Source organism: Monodon monoceros, unplaced genomic scaffold (genome assembly GCF_005190385.1).
Source record: "Monodon monoceros isolate NGI ecotype Baffin Bay Population unplaced genomic scaffold, NGI_Narwhal_1 Super_Scaffold_7, whole genome shotgun sequence".
NCBI classification, from domain to species: domain Eukaryota; kingdom Metazoa; phylum Chordata; class Mammalia; order Artiodactyla; family Monodontidae; genus Monodon; species Monodon monoceros.
The window spans coordinates 39,006,540-39,024,191 of NW_021703784.1; positions in this window are offsets into that span (position 1 = coordinate 39,006,540).

Below are 17,652 nucleotides of genomic sequence, written 5' to 3' on the forward strand. Positions count from 1 at the left end.
AAGAAGCGATCTATTTGGATTAGCCTTCAGTAGAGCCCTGGGCTTCAGTAAGCTCCACCAAGCCTCACCCATGGACACAGAGCTTTTTAGTGCCTCACCCTTAAATACAATCAGACAGCTAAGGATCACAATACAATTGTTAAGAGGCCAAAATAAACAATTACAAAGCAATGCAGCGGAAACAGAGACCACACCGAATGGCTGGGTAAATGACTGCTGTATTGGATGAAAGGTTTCCTAACATGAATGTGAATACAGATGCTTTAAATGTGGTGTTAAATTTTTTGTGTGTGCTGCACAGTGGACAAAACTGAGATCGTTAACGGCAAGACTGAGAAAGTTAATACCAGTCCATGCAATTTAAACAGAACTCCTGTTCAGAGAGCAATCATATTTACATGGACCACAGCAGAGCTGAATAAAACAAACAGCTAGCGTCCATGATGCAGTGAATATCCAGGATGTAGGAAAATAGGGGTGGCGTATAACTGGAGAAGATGCGCTCACAATACTGATATGAGAGCAATGATAAGAGAAAGAGGATTTTGAAGATTCCAAATCCAGAGGGGGTTACATACCCACTGCTCTTATCCCCTTCCAAGTTAACTTTGGGAATGGACACTTGCCACCTAGGAAACCACTGCAAAAAGTGTAAGAACTAACTACTGTAAACACATTTTAAGACCTCTGATTGTGTCTAGATTTCTCTAAAGTTTTAGCATCTAAGACAGCATTGAATGAACATGTAGTGTTTCTTGTTGTTTGCATTAAGCTCTATAAGCTACTACAGCCTGTGGGCCAAATTCAGCCTACCACCTGTTTTTGAACAGATGGAGAGCTAAGAATAGTTACTTTTTAAAAAATTAAGCCTTTTATTTTGAGATAATTGTAGATTCAAATGCAGTTGTAAAAAGTAATACAGAGCGGTCCTATGTTTCCTCTACCTAGTTCTCCCCAATATTAACTTCTTCAAACCTGTAGTACAATGACCTAGTACAACCAGGATATTGACACTGGCACAGTCAACAGAGGCTACAAGGATGCTCTGTTCCCCTTTTATAGCTACACCGACTTCCCTCTTGCCCCACCCCCTCCATTGTCCCGTGGTGACCACTAACCTGGTCTCTATTTCAATGGCTTTGTTATGCATATATTTGTTATATAACAAAATGTACCCATTTAGGCTTTTTTGCTCAGCATAATTCTCTGGAGAGTCCTCTAGGTTTTATATAAGTCAGTTTTTTGTTTTTTTAATTGCTGTGTGGTTATTTCATGATAAGGATGTACCCTGTACCACTCCCCCGTTAAACTATTCACCTGTTGAAGGACATCTGTGTTGTTTCCAGTTTGGGGCTGTTATGAATAAGGCTGCTATGAACATTCATGTATAGCTTTTTGTGTGTGAACATAAGTCTTTACTTCTCTGGGATAAATGCCAAGGAGTGCAATTGCTGGGTCATGTGGTAGCTACCAAACGGTTTTCTAGAGTTGCGGCGGTACCACTTTACATTCCTACCAGCAATACAGTCCAATTTCTCTGTGTTCTTGCCAGCATTTCGTGTTGTCACTATTTTAAAATTTTAACTATTCTGATAGATCTGTAATGATATCTTACTGTGGTTTTAATTTGCATTTCCCTAACGACTAAACATGTTGAACATCTTTTTATGTGCTTATTTGTAACCTGTATATCCTCTTCAGTGAAATGTGTCTTCATATTTTTTACCCATATTCTAATTGGATTATTTGGTTTTTTGCTGTTGAGTTTTGAGAGATTTGTATACATTCAGATGCTAGCTCTTTTTCAGATGTGTGATTTGCAAATATTTTCTCCTGGTGGTAGCTTTTTTCATTCTCTTAATAGGGCCTTTAGCAGAGCAAAAGTTTTAAATTTTGATGACTTCCAATTTATCAATTTTCCCTTTTATGGAACGTGCTTTTCCTTTACATCTAAGAACTCTTCACCTAGCCCCAGGTCTCATAGCTTTTCTCGTATGTTTTGTTCTAAAACTTTTATAGTTTTACATTTAAGTCCATGATCCATTTTTGTATAATTAATTTTATAATTTTTTAATTACCAAAAAAGTTAATTATTGTATAAAGCATGACAAATTCTCTTGGCTTTCCTTCAGCTGAGAGTGTCTTGACTTCGCTCTCATTCCTGAAGGACTTTTTCACTGTGTATAAGATACTGGGTTAATAGTTCTTTTCTTTCAGCCCTCAAAAATATTGTGCCAGTTACTTCTGGTCTCCATGATTTCTGATTAGAAATTTGCTTTAATTAAAATTGTTTTCTCTTTATAGCTAAGGTGTTGTTTCTCTCTTGATGCTTCCAAGATTGTTTTGTTTTGTTTTCAGAAGTTTGACTATAATATAGGCTTCCCCTGTTACCTGAAAGTAGAGCATTCCTGTGAAGCCTTTTGTAAGCCGAAACGGTGTAAAGCAAAGAAGCAATTCTTTTTTTCATAAAAGCAAAAGTTTTCTTCAGATTTCTTTTAGTGAGTGAAAACAGATACTAGCATAGGTCTTTTGTAGAAGCAAAGTGGTTTAAAGCAAACTTGCGAAAAGTAGGAGACACCTGTATGTCACAATGTGGATTTCCTTGGGTTTATCCCGTTTGGGGTTTGCTCAGCCTCTTGGGAAATTTTCAGGCATGATTTCTTTGAGTACTTTTTTAGCCCTTCCCTTTCTCTCCTCTCCTTCAGGGACACAAGACTCCAGTGACACAATTGTTGGGTCCCTTGTTATAGTTTCACATGTTCCTGAGAATCTGTTGATTTTCATTTTCATTCTGTTTTCTCCATGTTGTTCAGGTTGGGTAATTTCTATTGTTCACTGATTGTTTCTTGCATCTCCTCCATTCTGCTTGAGCCCCTCTGCTGAGTTTTTATTTGATATGGTATTTTTCAGTTCTAAGATTTCCATTTGGTTTTACTTTACATCTTCTATTTCTCTGCTGAAACTTCCCTTATTTTCATTTTTTCCTGTTATGTTTCTGATTGCTTGCTGAAGCATTTTATGGTGGCTGCTTGAAATCTTCGTTGGCTCATTCTAACATCTGTGTCATCTCCGTGTTGTCCCTCATTGATTGTCTTTTCTCATTCAGGTTGAGATCTTCCTGGTTCTTGGTATGACAGTTGATTGAAACCTGGATATTTCGGGCATTATATAATGAGATTCTGGATCTTAATTAAAGCTTGTGTTTTAGTGGGCCTATTCTGACAATGTTAGAGCACAGATGGGGTGCAGCATCATTCCCATCAGATGGTAGTGGAAACCCCAGTTTTTGACTCAGCTTCTATTGACACCTGGGGAGAGGGGCTCCTTGTTACTGCTGGATGGGTGGGAGTTCTGGCCCCCCGGTAGTCTGTTACTGATAACCACCCTGGCTGAGAGGGGCAGGGGTTCCTCATTACTGCTTCTGACATGGACTCCAGTCTCACTCTGGGGCACAGGAGGGTGGCCTCATTACCACCCAGCTGTGGTTAATATCCTGACTCTCCACTAGACCTCACTGATGCCCCCTAGTGGAGAAGGGTAAGGATGCTTTGTTACTGCCTCCTGGGGGCTCCCCACATTAGTCTCCACTGGTACTCCTGAGGTGATACCTCCTTACCTGCTGGCGGGGATGAAAGTGCTGCTGTTCTGCGGCCCTCTTGACACCACTTTGGTGGGGGATTTGGGTTGACGGTGGAAATCTAGGTGCTCTGCCTACCTTTGCTGGTGTGGTGGGAGAGGGCCTCCAGGTTGCTCTGTGGTGTTTGGCTCAATTAGAGTGGTTGTTGTCGTCTAGAGGTTTTCTGCCTTGCTCTGCTGCCCCTTTCCTTGTCTTTTGTCTAGAGAGAGCAGACTCTGCGGGGCCTTTTTTGTTTGGGCCCATTGCCCTTTCAAGGTTGTCAGCGTTTTCAGCTCCAAGTCTGGGATATATAAGTGGATTAGTTTGCCTGGGCTCCTGTAACAAAGTACTACAAACTGGGTGGCTTAAATAATAGACGCAAAATTTGGAGTGCCTTATACATCTAGCATAGTGTCTTCAATTAAATAAATGCGTTTTCTCCAAAATGAAGCTATTATGTTTGGCCATTAAATCCTTTATTTCCTAAAGTACTCTTTTTTTTTTTGCGGTGCGCGGGCCTCTCACTGTTGTGGCCTCTCCCATTGCGGAGCACAGGCTCCAGACGCGCAGGCTCAGCGGCCATGGCTCACGGGCCCAGCCGCTCTGTGGCATGTGGGATCCTCCTGGACCGGGGCACGAACCCGTGTCCCCTGCATCGGCAGGCAGACTCTCAACCACTGCGCCACCAGGGAAGCCCTCATATTTTTAATATTCAAGTAGTGTCTAAACTAAGTTTTTATTTTCTAAGCTCTGAGACTTATTTTTTTAATTTATTCTATTTTTATTTATTTTTGGCTGCGTTGGGTCTTTGTTGCTGCACGCGGGCTTTCTCCAGTTGCAGCTAGTGGGGGCTACTCTTCATTTTGGTGCGCAGGCTTCTCATTGCGGTGGCTTCTCTTGTTGCGGAACATGGGCTCTAGGCGCGCGGGCTTCAGTAGTTGTAGCTCACGGGCTCTAGAGCGCAGGCTCAGTAGTTGTGGCACACGGGCTTAGTTGCTCCGCGGCATGTGGGATCTTCAAGGACCAGGGCTCGAACCCATGTCCCCTGCATTGGCAGGCAGATTCTTAACCACTGTGCCACCAGGGAAGCCCTGAGACTGTTTTTAAAATTAATTAATTAATTAATTAATTTATTCATTTTGGCTGCATTGGGTGTTTGTTGCTACATGCGGGATTTCTCTAGCTGTGGCGAGCAGGGGCTACTCGTGGTGAGCGGGCTTCTCATTGCGGTGGCTTCTCTTGTTGTGGAGCACAGGCCCTATGCACGCGGGCTTCAGTAATTGTGGCACGTGGGCTCAGTACTTGTGGCCTGCGGGCTCTAGAGCACAGGCCCAGTAGTTGTGGCGCACGGGCTTAATTGCTCAGTGGCATGTGGGATCTTCCTGGACAAGGGCTCAAACCCATGTCCCCTGCATTGGCAGGCAGACTCTTAATGACTGCGCCACCAGGGAAGTCCCACTGAGACTGTTTTGATTCATGCTTGTTTTTGTAAGCTACTGTATTGAGATATAATTGACATATTAAAAAGCTGTGCATATTTAATGTATACAACTTGATGAGTTTAGAGATAAATATACATCTGTGAAATCATCTGTGCCATTAACTTATCTATCAACTTCAAAAGTTTCCTCCCTCTCTTTATTTATTATTTTATTGATGATTATTTTCAGAACATTGTGTGTATATAGGTATGTATGTGTATACGTTGCTTACATATACATACATGTCTATGTACATATACGCACATTTGTGTGTATACATATATATACATATACATATATATGTATATGTTTATTTTCCTGAAATTCTTGGGTGCAACTCTTGTTAATATAAAAACCTTTTGTTATAAGCTAAACTTTTTATGCAGCAAATGAAACCAAAGAGCTGTTTTAATTTGGTTACTCATCATTTTATCCATCAAAGTCATTTGGGAGTGACTCATCAAATAATTTATCTCAGCTGAGAGATATGTTTGGGATTGGAAATGGTTTGAACTGAAACAGTACTGACTTTTGGAAGATTTTCCTCAAGCTGATGAAAATGAGGAATTTCAAAGCTGTTCTGATTTTCAGAAACAAACAAACAAAAAAGAAAAAGAAATCAAACCAAAATGGGAAGAATGTTAGCTCAGTTCTTTTTTTTTTTTTTTTTTTTTTTTTTGCAGTACGCGGGCCTCTCACTGTTGTGGCCTCTCCCGTTGCGGAGCACAGGCTCCGGACGCGCAGGCTCAGCGGCCATGGCTCACGGGCCCAGCCGCTCCGTGGCATGTGAGATCCTCCCGGAACGGGACACGAACCTGTGTCCCCTGCATCGGCAGGCGGACCCTCAACCACTGCGCCACCAGGGAAGCCCAGCTCAGTTCTTTTCTATTTTGTCACTTTAATGTATAAAATTTTCTGATATAGATCTGTTATGCGCACCTCAAGTACAGCATAGCATCTACTTAGTATGGGCCCTTTGGCCTCATCTTATATAATAATCTTTTAGGCAGTTCACCATCCCTGATAAAAGGCACGTTGACCGGATAAGTGAGAATCCTAGTTCTTTATTTTATGTGAAGCACACAGAGCCAAATAAATTTTATTGTTGATGGTTCTTCCTGTTAAAGGAGCAACCGTATCATTTCTGTGTGAGTAAACAAAATTTAGGGAGTCACACATCAGGCTTCTCTTAATCTAGAAGCGATCTTGATATCAGTTGTCAACTGTCATTGTCAAAACAAGTGTGGTTCAGTCTAACCACTTATGTCCTTGGGCATATTTTGTTTTTCCCCTCCTTGGCAGGCAGGGGAGGAAGGTGTACCAGTTTAAACTGTTAAGTGCAGCCTCTGCCATTAGGTGCCTTCCCAAGAGGGCTTACCTGTATCATGCTGAGTGGGATTCCTAAGGCAGTGATTCTCAATGGGGCTTTAAAGAAGGGAGAACCCTGGGCTGTGGGTGGCATCCCTGATGCCAGCAACTCGTATTGCAGGGAGTCACAAGTCTTTGATTAAAAAAAACCCCAAACGTGGATAGATTAAGTCATCCACAAAAAAGGGTTGTTTTTAGTGGTGACTCTGGGGGTTGGGGGTCACCTTATAAAGCCCTATGTCTGTTTAGAGGCAGTGTGACCTGGTAGAAGCAGCATGGACTTTGCAGTCCCACTGACTGGACATTTTCCAGATATCTGACCTTGAGATAAATCACTCAATCTTTTAAGTCTTAAAATAAAATGGGCCTAATTATTATTTTGAGGGATTATTATAAAGATTACATTTAATGTAAAAGTCACCAATCATCGAAATTGACTCAAGAAGAAATAGAAAACCTTAATGGATCTATAACAAGGAGAAAAATTGAATTAATTACTAAAATTTTCTCACAAACAAAAACCCAGGCCCAGATAGCTTCACTAGTGAAATCCATCAGATATTTGAAGAAATAATGCTAGTTCTTTACAAACTCTTCCACAAAATAGAGGAGTAAGGGAAACTTCCCAGTTTGTTCTATGATGTAAAAATTGGGTTTCCCCTGGTGGTGCAGTGGTTAAGAATCCACCTGCTAATGCAGGGGACACGGGTTAGAGCCCTGGTCCAGGAAGATCCCACATGAGCAGAGCAACTAAGCCCATGTGCCACAACTCCTGAGCCTGTGCTCTAGAGCCCGCATGCCACACTACTCAGCCTGTGTGCCACAACCACTGAAGCCTGTGTGCCTAGAGCCCGTGATCAACAACAAGAGAAGCCCACGCAATGAGAAGCCCGCGTGCTGCAACGAAGAATAGCCCCTGCTTGATGCAACTAAAGAAAGCTCGCGTGCAGCAGTGAAGACCCAACACAGCCAAAAATAAATAAATAAATAAGTAAAATTTTTTAAAAATTAAAAAGATAAAATAAAATAAAAATTGCCCTGATACCAAAGCCAGATAAGACATGACAAGAAAACTACAAACCATTATTGCTTCTGAATATAGACACAAAATCCTCAACAAAATGTTAGTAAACCAAATCCAACAGCATGTAAGAAAGGATTATACATTATGATTAAGCAGGATTTGTCCCAAGAATGCAAGATTGGTTCATCCTAAAAATAAGTTTATATAATATACTGTATTAATAAAGAACAAAAACCACATGATCACCTCAATAGATGCAAAAAAAGCATTTGACAAAATCTAACAGCCAATCGTGAAAGCTTTCAACAAATTAGGAATAGATGGGAACTTCCTTAACCTGATAAAAAGCATATACAAAAAAACCTACAGCTAACATCATGCTTAATGGTGAAAGACTGAAACATTTTCCATAAGATCAGGCACAAGGAAAACATGGTTGCTTTCACTACTTCAAGTTGACATTGTACTGGAGTTTCCAGCTAGTGCAATCAGGTAAGAAAGAAAAAAAAAGACAGTGCACCCAGAATGGAAAGGAAGAAGTAAAAGCTGTCTTTATTTAAAGACAACATGATCCTTATGTAGAAAATTTTCTCTTTTACGGACTGTGATTTTGGCATCATAGCTAAGAAATATTTGCTTGACTCAACGTCACAAATATTTTCTCCTACATTTTCTTCTATAAGTTTTACAGTTTCAGGTTTTACATCAGGTTTATGATCCACTCTTAGTTAACATTTTTGTATAGTGTAAGGGTCTAGATTCATCCTTTTACATGCAGATGGATACCCCATTGTTCCAGACCATTTGTTGAAGACTATTCTTTACCCCATTGAATTATCTTGGTACTTTTTGTTGAAAAATCAACTGACCATAAATATAAAGCTTTATTTCTAGACTCTTAATTATTTCCCATTGATCTATATGTTTTTCCTTATGCCACTACCACAGTCTTTTTTTTGAATATTGGAATTTTATTTCATTTCTTTATACAGCAGGTTCTTATTAGTTATAGCTGTTTTATACATATTCGTGTATACATGTCAATCCCAATCTGCCAATTCATCACACCCCACCCCCACCCCCACCGCCCAGAATAAATGAGCTCAGCAAAGTCACAGATGACAAGACCAATGTACAAAAATTGATTATATTTGGGCTGGCTAAAAGTGCCTTCAGTTTTTAAGTAAAAATAAAAGACACATTTTTCATTTTCACTGAGAACTTGATAGAACAACGTATTCATCCTTTTGTTCCACTACCTTCTGCAATTTTTCTGGGACAACATTAAACACAACATTTGCAGTATAGGGGTCCCAGAAGGTGAAGAGAGAGAGAAAGGACCCGAGAAAATATTTGAAGAGATTATAGTTGAAAACTTCCCTAACATGGGACAGGAAATAGCCACCCAAGTCCAGGAAGTGCAGAGAGTCCCAGGCAGCATAAACCCAAGGAAAAATGTGTCGAGACACATAGTAATCAAATTGACAAAAATTAAAGGCAAAGAAAAATTATTGAAAGCAACAAGGGAAAAATGACAAATAACATAAAAGGGAACTCCCATAAGGTTAACAGCTGATTTCTCAGCAGAAACTCTACAAGCCAGAAGGGAGTGGCACAATATGTTTAAAGTGATGAAAGGGAAGAACCTACAACAAAGATTACACTACCCGGCAAGTATCTCATTCAGATTCGATGGAGAAATCAAAAGCTTTACAGACAAGCAAAAGCTAAGAGAATTCAGGAGCACCAAACCAGTTCTACAACAAATGGCAAAGGAACTTCTCTAAGTGGGAAACACAAGAGAAGAAAAGGACCTACAAAAACAAACTGAAAACAATTAAGAAACTGGTAATAGGACCATACATATCGATAATTACCTTAAATGTGAGTGGATTAAATGCTCCAACCAAAAGACACAGGCTCGCTGAATGGATACATAAACAAGACGCGTACATAGGCTGTCTACAGGAGACCCACTTCAGTCCTAGGGACACATAAAGACTGAAAGTGAGGGGATGGAAAAACATATTCCATGAATGGAGATCAAAAGAAAGCTGGAGTATCAATGCTCATATCAGATAAAAGACTTTAAAATAATGAATGTTACAAGAGACAAGGAAGGACACTACATAATGATCAAGGGATCAATCCAAGAAGAAGATATAACAATTACAAATATATATGCACCCAACATAGGAGCACCTCAATACATAAGGTAACTGCTAACAGCTATAAAAGAGGAAATTGACAGTAACACAATAATAGTGGGGGAGTTTAACACCTCAATTACACCAATGGACAGATCATCCAAAATGAAAATAAATAAGGAAACAGAAGCTTTAAATGACACAATAGACCAGATAGATTTAATTGATATTTATAGGACATTCCATCCAAAAACAGCAGATTACACTTTCTTCTCAAGTGTGCATGGAACAGTCTCCAGGATAGATCACATCTTGGGTCACAAATCAAGCCTCCAAAAATTTAAGAAAATTGAAATCATATCAAGAATCTGTCCTGACCACAACGCTATGAGATTAGAAATGAATTACAGGGAAAAAAACGTAAAAAACCACAAACACATGGAGGCTAAACAATATGTTACTAAATAACGAAGAAATCACTGAAGAAATCAAAGAAGAAATCAGAAAATACCCAGAGACAAATTACAACGAAAACACGATGACCGAAAACCTATGGGATGCAGTAAAAGCACTTCTAAGAGGGAAGTTTATAGCAATACAAGCCTACGTCAAGAAACAAGAAAAATCTCCAATAAACAATCTAATCTTAGACTTAAAGGAACTAGAGAAAGAAGAACAAACAAAACCCAAAGTTAGTAGAAGGAAAGAAATCATAAAGATCAGAGCAGAAATAAATGAAATAGAAACAAAGAAAACAATAGGAAAGATCAGTAAAGCTAAAAGCTGGTTCTTTGAGAAGATAAAAAAAATTGATAAACCTTTAGCCAGACTCATCAAGAAAAAGAGGGAGAGGACTCAAATCAATAAAATTAGAAATGAAAAAGGAGAAGTTACAACAGACACCACAGAAATACAAAGCATCCTAGAGACTACTACAAGCAACTGTATGCCACTAAAATGGACAACATGGAGGAAATGGACAAATTCTTAGAAAGGTATAACCTTCCAAGCCTGAACCAGGAAGAAATAGAAAATATGAAAAGAGCAATCACAAGTAATGAAATTGAAACTGTGATTAAAAATCTTCCAACAAACAGAAGTCCAGGACCAGATGGCTTCACAGGTGAATTCTATCAAACATTTAGAGAAGAGCTAACACCCATCCTTCTCAAACTCTTCCAAAAAATTGAAGAGGAAGGAACACTCCCAAACTCATTCTATGAGGCCATTCTATGAGGCCTGATACCAAAACCAGATGAAGATACTACAATAAAAGAAAATTACAGACCAATATCACTGATGGCTATAGATGCAAAAATTCTCAACAAAATACCAGCAAACAGAATCCAACAACACATTAAAAGGATCATACACCGTGACCAAGTGGGATTTATCCCAGGGATGCAAGGATTCTTCAATATATGCAAATCAATCAATGTGATACACCATATTAACAAATTGAAGAATAAAAACCATATGATCGACTCAAAAGATGCAGAAAAAGCTTTTGACAAAATTTAACACCCATTTATGATAAAAACTCTCCAGAAAGTGGGCATAGAGGAAACCTACCTCAACATAATAAAGGCCATTTACAACAAACCCACAGCAAACATCATTCTCATTGGTGAAAAACTGAAAGCATTTTCTCTAAGATCAAGAACAAGACAAGGATGTCCACTCTCGCCACTATTATTCAACGTAGTTTAGAAAGTCCTAGCCACAGCAGTCAGAGAAGAAAAAGAATTAAAAGGAATACAAACTGGAAAAGAAGAAGCAAAACTGTCACTGTTTGCAGATGACATGTTACTATACATAGAGAATCCTAAAGATGCTACCAGAAAACTACTAGAGCTAATCAATGAATTTGGTAAAGTTGCAGGATACAAAATTAATGCACAGATATCTCTTGCATTCCTATACACTAATGATGAAAAATCTGAAAGAGGAATTAAGGAAACACTCCCATTTACCACTGCAACAAAAAGAATAAAATACCTAGGAATAAACCTACCGAGGGAGCCAAAGACCTGTATGCAGAAAACTATAAGACACTGATGAAAGAAATTAAAGACAATACAAACAAATGGAGAGATATACCATGTTCTTGGTTTGGAAGAATCAATATTGCGAAAATGACTCTACCACCCAAAGCAATCTACAGATTCAATGCAATCCCTATCAAATTACCAATGGCATTTTTTACAGAACTAGAACAAAAAATCTTAAAATTTGTATGGAGACACAAAAGACCCCGAATAGCCTCAAGCAGTCTTGAGGGGAAAAAACGGAGCTGGAGGAATCAGGCTCCCTGACTTCAGACTATACTATAAAGCTGCAGTAACCAAGACAGTATGATACTGGCACAAAAGCAGAAATATAGATCAATGGAACAGGATAGAAAGCCCAGAGATAAACCCACGCACCTATGGTCAACTAATCTATGACAAAGGAGGCAAGGATATACAATGGAGAACAGACAGTCTCTTCAATAAGTGGTGCTGGGAAAACTGGACAGCTACATGTAAAAGAACGAAATTAGAACACTCCCTAACACTGTACACAAAATTAAACTCTAAATGGATTACAGACCTAAATGTAAGACTGGACACTATAAAACTCTTAGAGGAAAACATAGGAAGGACACTCTTTGACATAAATCACAGCAAGATCTTTTTTGACCCACCTCCTAGAGTATGGAAATAAAAACAAAAATACACAAATGGGACCTAATGAAACTTAAAAGCTTTTGCAAAGCAAAGGAAACTACAAACAAGACGAAAAGACAACCCTCAGAATGGGAGAAAATATTTGCAAATGAATCAATGGACAAAGGAGTAATCTCCAAAATATATAGACAGCTCATGCAGCTCGATATTAAAGAAAAAACAACCCAATCCAAAAATGGGCAGAAGACCTCAATAGACATTTCTCCAAAGAAGACATACAAATGGCCAAGAAGCACATGAAAAGCTGCTCAACATCACTAATTATTAGAGAAATGCAAATCAAAACTACAATGAGGTATCACCTCACACCAGTCAGAATGAGCATCATCAGAATATCTACAAACAACAAACGCTGGAGAGGGTGTGGAGAAAAGGAAACCCTCTTGCACTGTTGGTGGGAATGTAAATTGTTACAGCCACTATGGAGAATAGTATGGAGGCTCCTTAAAAAACTAAAAATAGAATTACCATATGACCCAGCAATCTCACTACTGGGTATACCCAGAGAAAACCATAATTCAAAAAGACACATGTACCCCAATGTTCATTGCAGCACTATTTACGATAGCCAGGTCATGGAAGCAACCTAAATGCCCATCGACAGACGAATGCATAAAGAAGATGTGCTACATATATACAATGGAATATTACTCAGACATAAAAACGAATGAAATTGGGTCATTTGTAGAGGCGTTAATGGATCTAGAGATTGTCATACAGAGTGAAGTAAGTCAGAAAGAGAAAAACAAATATCGTATATTAATGCATGTATGTGGAACCTAGAAAAATGGTACAGATGAACCGGTTTGCAGGGAAGAAATAGAGATGCAGATGTAGAGAAGAAACGAATGGATACCAAGGGGGAAAGTGGCGGCAGGAGGGTGTTGTTGTTGTGATGAATTGGGATATTGAGATTGACATATATACAGTAATATGTATAAAATAGATAACTATTAAGAACCTCCTGTATAAAAAAATAAAATTCAAGTTTTCAAAAAAAAAGACTACGTGGTGGTGGCATAAGGATAAACATATAGATCAGTGGAAAATAACTGAGTCTAGAAATAAAGCCTTATATTTATGGTCAGTTGATTTTTCAACAAAAAGTACCAAGATAATTCAATGGGGTTAAGAATAGTCTTCAACAAATGGTCTGGGACAATGGGGTATCCATCTGCATGTAAAAGGATGAATCTAGACCCTTACACTATACAAAAATGTTAACTAAGAGTGGATCATAAACCTGATGTAAAACCTGAAACTGTAAAACTTTTAGAAGAAAATGTAGCAGAAAATATTTGTGACGTTGAGTCAAGCAAATATTTCTTAGCTATGATGCCAAAATCACAGTCCGTAAAAGAGAAAATTGATGAACTGTACTACATCAAAATTCAAAACTTTATGTGCTTCAAAAGACACCATGAAGAAAATGAAAAGAGAAGCCACAGACTGGGAGAGAATATATGCAAATCATATATCTGATAAAGCATTTATATCCAAAATATATAAAGAATTCTTATAGCTCAGTAAAAGAAGAAATAATTATAAAATGGGCAAAAGATCTGAACAGACATTTCAGCAAAAAAATATATGAATACTCAATAAGCACACAAAAGATGCTCACATGATTAGTCATTAGGGAAATGCAAGTTAAAACTAGCATGAAATACCACTCACACACACTGAAATGACTCACCAGAAAGACAGTACCGGGTATGGGAGAGGATATGGAGAAATCGGAACTCTTAGGCCTTGCTGGTAGGAATGTAAAATGGTGTAGCTACTTAGGAAAACAGTTGGACAGTTTCTTTTAAAAGTTAAACATAAATTTACCATGTGACTCAAATTCTACTCATAGGAACGTACTAAATAGAAACAAAAAGATGTCCACACACAGACTCGTATGTAAATGTTCATCATGGCTTTATTCATAATAGCCTCAGTGGAAACAACTCAGATGTCAATGAACTAGTGCAATGGATAAAGAAAATGTGGTTTATTGATACAACAGAACACTATTCAGCAACAATAAAAACAACAAAGTATCAATACATGCTAGAGTATGGACCACAAAAACATACCAAATGAAAGAAGCCAGATGCAAAAACCCACACTGTATATGAATCCATTTATACGAAATGTCCAGGTAAGTCACAAAGACAAAGTAGTTTAGCAGCTTCCTGGGGTCGGGCATGGGAAGGGGGGGTGACGGCACATGGGCACTAGGGATCTTTGGGGAATGATGGAAATGTTGTAAAATTGGGTTGTGGCAATGGTTGCAAAACTTTGTAAATTTAGTAAAAATCATTGCATTATACCCTTGAAATGGCTGAATTTTACGGTTTGTAAATTATTAATAGAACTGTTAATGATTAAATGAGTATATATTATAGTGGCTGGCACATGGTCCTCCATAAATGATAGTCTTATTCTTTGAAGATGTATTTTCTCTTCTGAGCTCAGACCTAATGCCTCAAGAGGGCAAGGATGACACGTGCTCACAGCTAGCATTTACTGAGTACTCACTGTTCCAGACTCTTTGCTAACCGTTTTATGTGTATTGCCTTCTTTAATCTCACAACTCTCTGACATTGTGCCTGTTCTACAGAAAAGGAAACGGAAGCTTTGTTATGGTCCTGGGGTCAAGGCATGGAGAATACCTGGCCTCCAACAGATCTAACCTGTCCAAATGTGTCGGGAACCTTTAAGACCTAAGAATTTCTAGTCTGTTCATGGGTCTGGCTAGGTGGCTCTAAGCATCTCCTTTGTGCTCTGCTTGGCCCTCCTGAAGCCTTTGCTGTTTGAAGCCTTGCTGTTCTAGATTACCTGGCAGTTCTGCTGTGCAATGAAATTGCTGGTCACCATAGCAATAATTACCTGGCTGACTCTGACTCATGTTTCTCCTTGTCACAAGACTGTGACTGCTCTTTGAGGTGTCAAAAATTTTTTTAAATGAAGTATAGTTGATTTACCATGTTTCAGGTGTATAGCATAGTGATTCAGTTTTGCATATATACACACACACACACATATATAAACATATATATGTGTTTTTCAGATTCTTTTCTATTATAGGTTATTACAAGATTTTGAGTATAGTTCCCTGTGCTATACAGTAGGTCCTTGTTGTTTATCTATTTTATATATAGTGGTGTGTATCCATTAATCCCAAACTCCTAATTTTTCCCTCCCCTGCCTTCCCCTATGGTAACCATAAGTTTGTTTTCCATGTCTGTGAGTCTTTCTGTTTTGTAAATAAGTTCATTTTTATCGTTTTGTTTTTAGATTCCACATAGAAGTGATATCATATATTTGTCTTCCTCTGACTTACTTCACTTAGTACGATAATCTCTTGATCCATCCATGTTGCTGCAAATGGCATCATTTCATTCTTTTTTACGGCTGAGTAATATTCTATTGTATCTGTCTAACACATCTTCTTTATCCATTCATCTATCGATGAGCATTTAGGTTGCTTCCAGGTCTTGGCTATTGTACATAGTGCTGCTGTGAACATTGGGGTGCATGTATCTTTTTGAATTAGAGTTTTTGTCTTTTCTGGATATATGCCCAGAAGTGGGATTGCTGGATCATATGGTAACTCTATCTTTAGTTTTTTAAGGAACTGTTCTCCATAGTGGCTTCACCACTTTACATTCCCACCAACAGTGTAGAGGGCTCCCTTTTTGCCACACCTTCTCCGGCATTTATTATTTGTAGACTTTTTAACGGTGGCCATTCTGACCGGTGTGAAGTGATACCTCATTGAGGTTTTGATTTGCATTTCTCTAATAATTAGCAACACTGAGCATCTTTTCATGTGCCTGTTGGCCATCTTTATGTCTTCTTTGGAGAAATGTCTATTTAGGTCTTCTGCCCATTGTTTGATTTGGTTGTTTGTTTGTTATTGAGCTTCATGAGTTACTGTGACCCTTCTTGACCCGTGTTGGAGGATGGTGCTGTGTGGCAGGTAGCCTCTGAACACTGCCCAGTTGGCTTCTGTGACTTGTGCCAATGTTTTTGCCTCATGCCTGCCTTGGGAGTCCCTGGTGGTCATGAAAATTTTTCCCCAGGCTCTTCCCTCAGCCAGGACTTATAGGCCCATTGCCCATTCATTGTCATCCCTGGCACAGTGAGAGCATCCTCTCTGTAGCAGGAAAGAGCCTTTCATCAGTTTGGAATGCTTTATCCCTTAGGGTTTAGCTCTTGGTGATGCTCTACGCTGTGGGATTGGGAGGGTAGGACAGAGTTTCAGTTGCTAGTTGGGTATAAGTCCTTGGGCCCAAATCCCTCTCACAATCCTGGGATTCTAATGGTTTCATTTGCTCTATTAAGCACCATGGCTGCTGTTCTATATTAGATTCCTATTAGACATTAGTTAAAACATATAAAAGGAGTGTGTAGATGCTCAGATGGTCCTACGTTAGGTCAAGTATGAAGTGAAAATCTCCCCCCACGCCCATCACCATTCAGACATTCACAGTTCTGTGCTCCTTTCTGCAGCTGACAATTTGATATGGCTAGTAGTTTGTCTTGTATCTAAACTGCCTCAAACTTCCTCTACTTTTTGCCTTTGCTAAAGGCATTCCCAGTGTTTGGACTCAATCCACCCACTGACTGCTACTTATCCAATACCTCCCTGTGCTAGGTGCACAGGGGAGGCAAAGAAGCCTAATACTCCTCTTTTCTAGGAGCTTTCAGGCCAGTTGGAGAGACTGGAGGCGCATGTATAAAGAGGAAATGTACATTAAGTGAGATAACGGGATGGGGAGGGGATAACTGCACAGCACTGTGAAAACCACGATTACGGATTGCTTGGGTCAGGTTAACCATGGTTGAGGCATGGCAGGGATCTAGACAAACTCACTGCAGGGCAGGCCTCTGTTTAGGCAGCCCAAGCTGCTGAGCTGATTGCTCTCCCAGAGGGGAGGGCGCTGTCTCAGGATCATGGTCCTGGGGAGACTGCGTCCCACTTAGCCGGAGCGGCGCTGTTGACAGATAATCCAGAGCTGTCCATCATTTTGTTTTAACTGACATTTGGGGGTTATCTGTGTTTTTCCAGCAGCCTTCCCTCCTTCAAATTTGGTTGATTCTCAAACCAGTTTGCTCCTGGATAATTAAGAAGTAAAAGTATATATTTAGGCCATTACAAGGCAAAAGTTAACTCAAGTCCCACCTCCTCTTTGAGTTGACTCCCAGCATTAGGTGACCTGATTGGTCTTTCTCCTGCGGCTCTGCTTCTACTCCTTTCATTGTGTTTTAGCTCAATCATGGGCTAAACTGACTT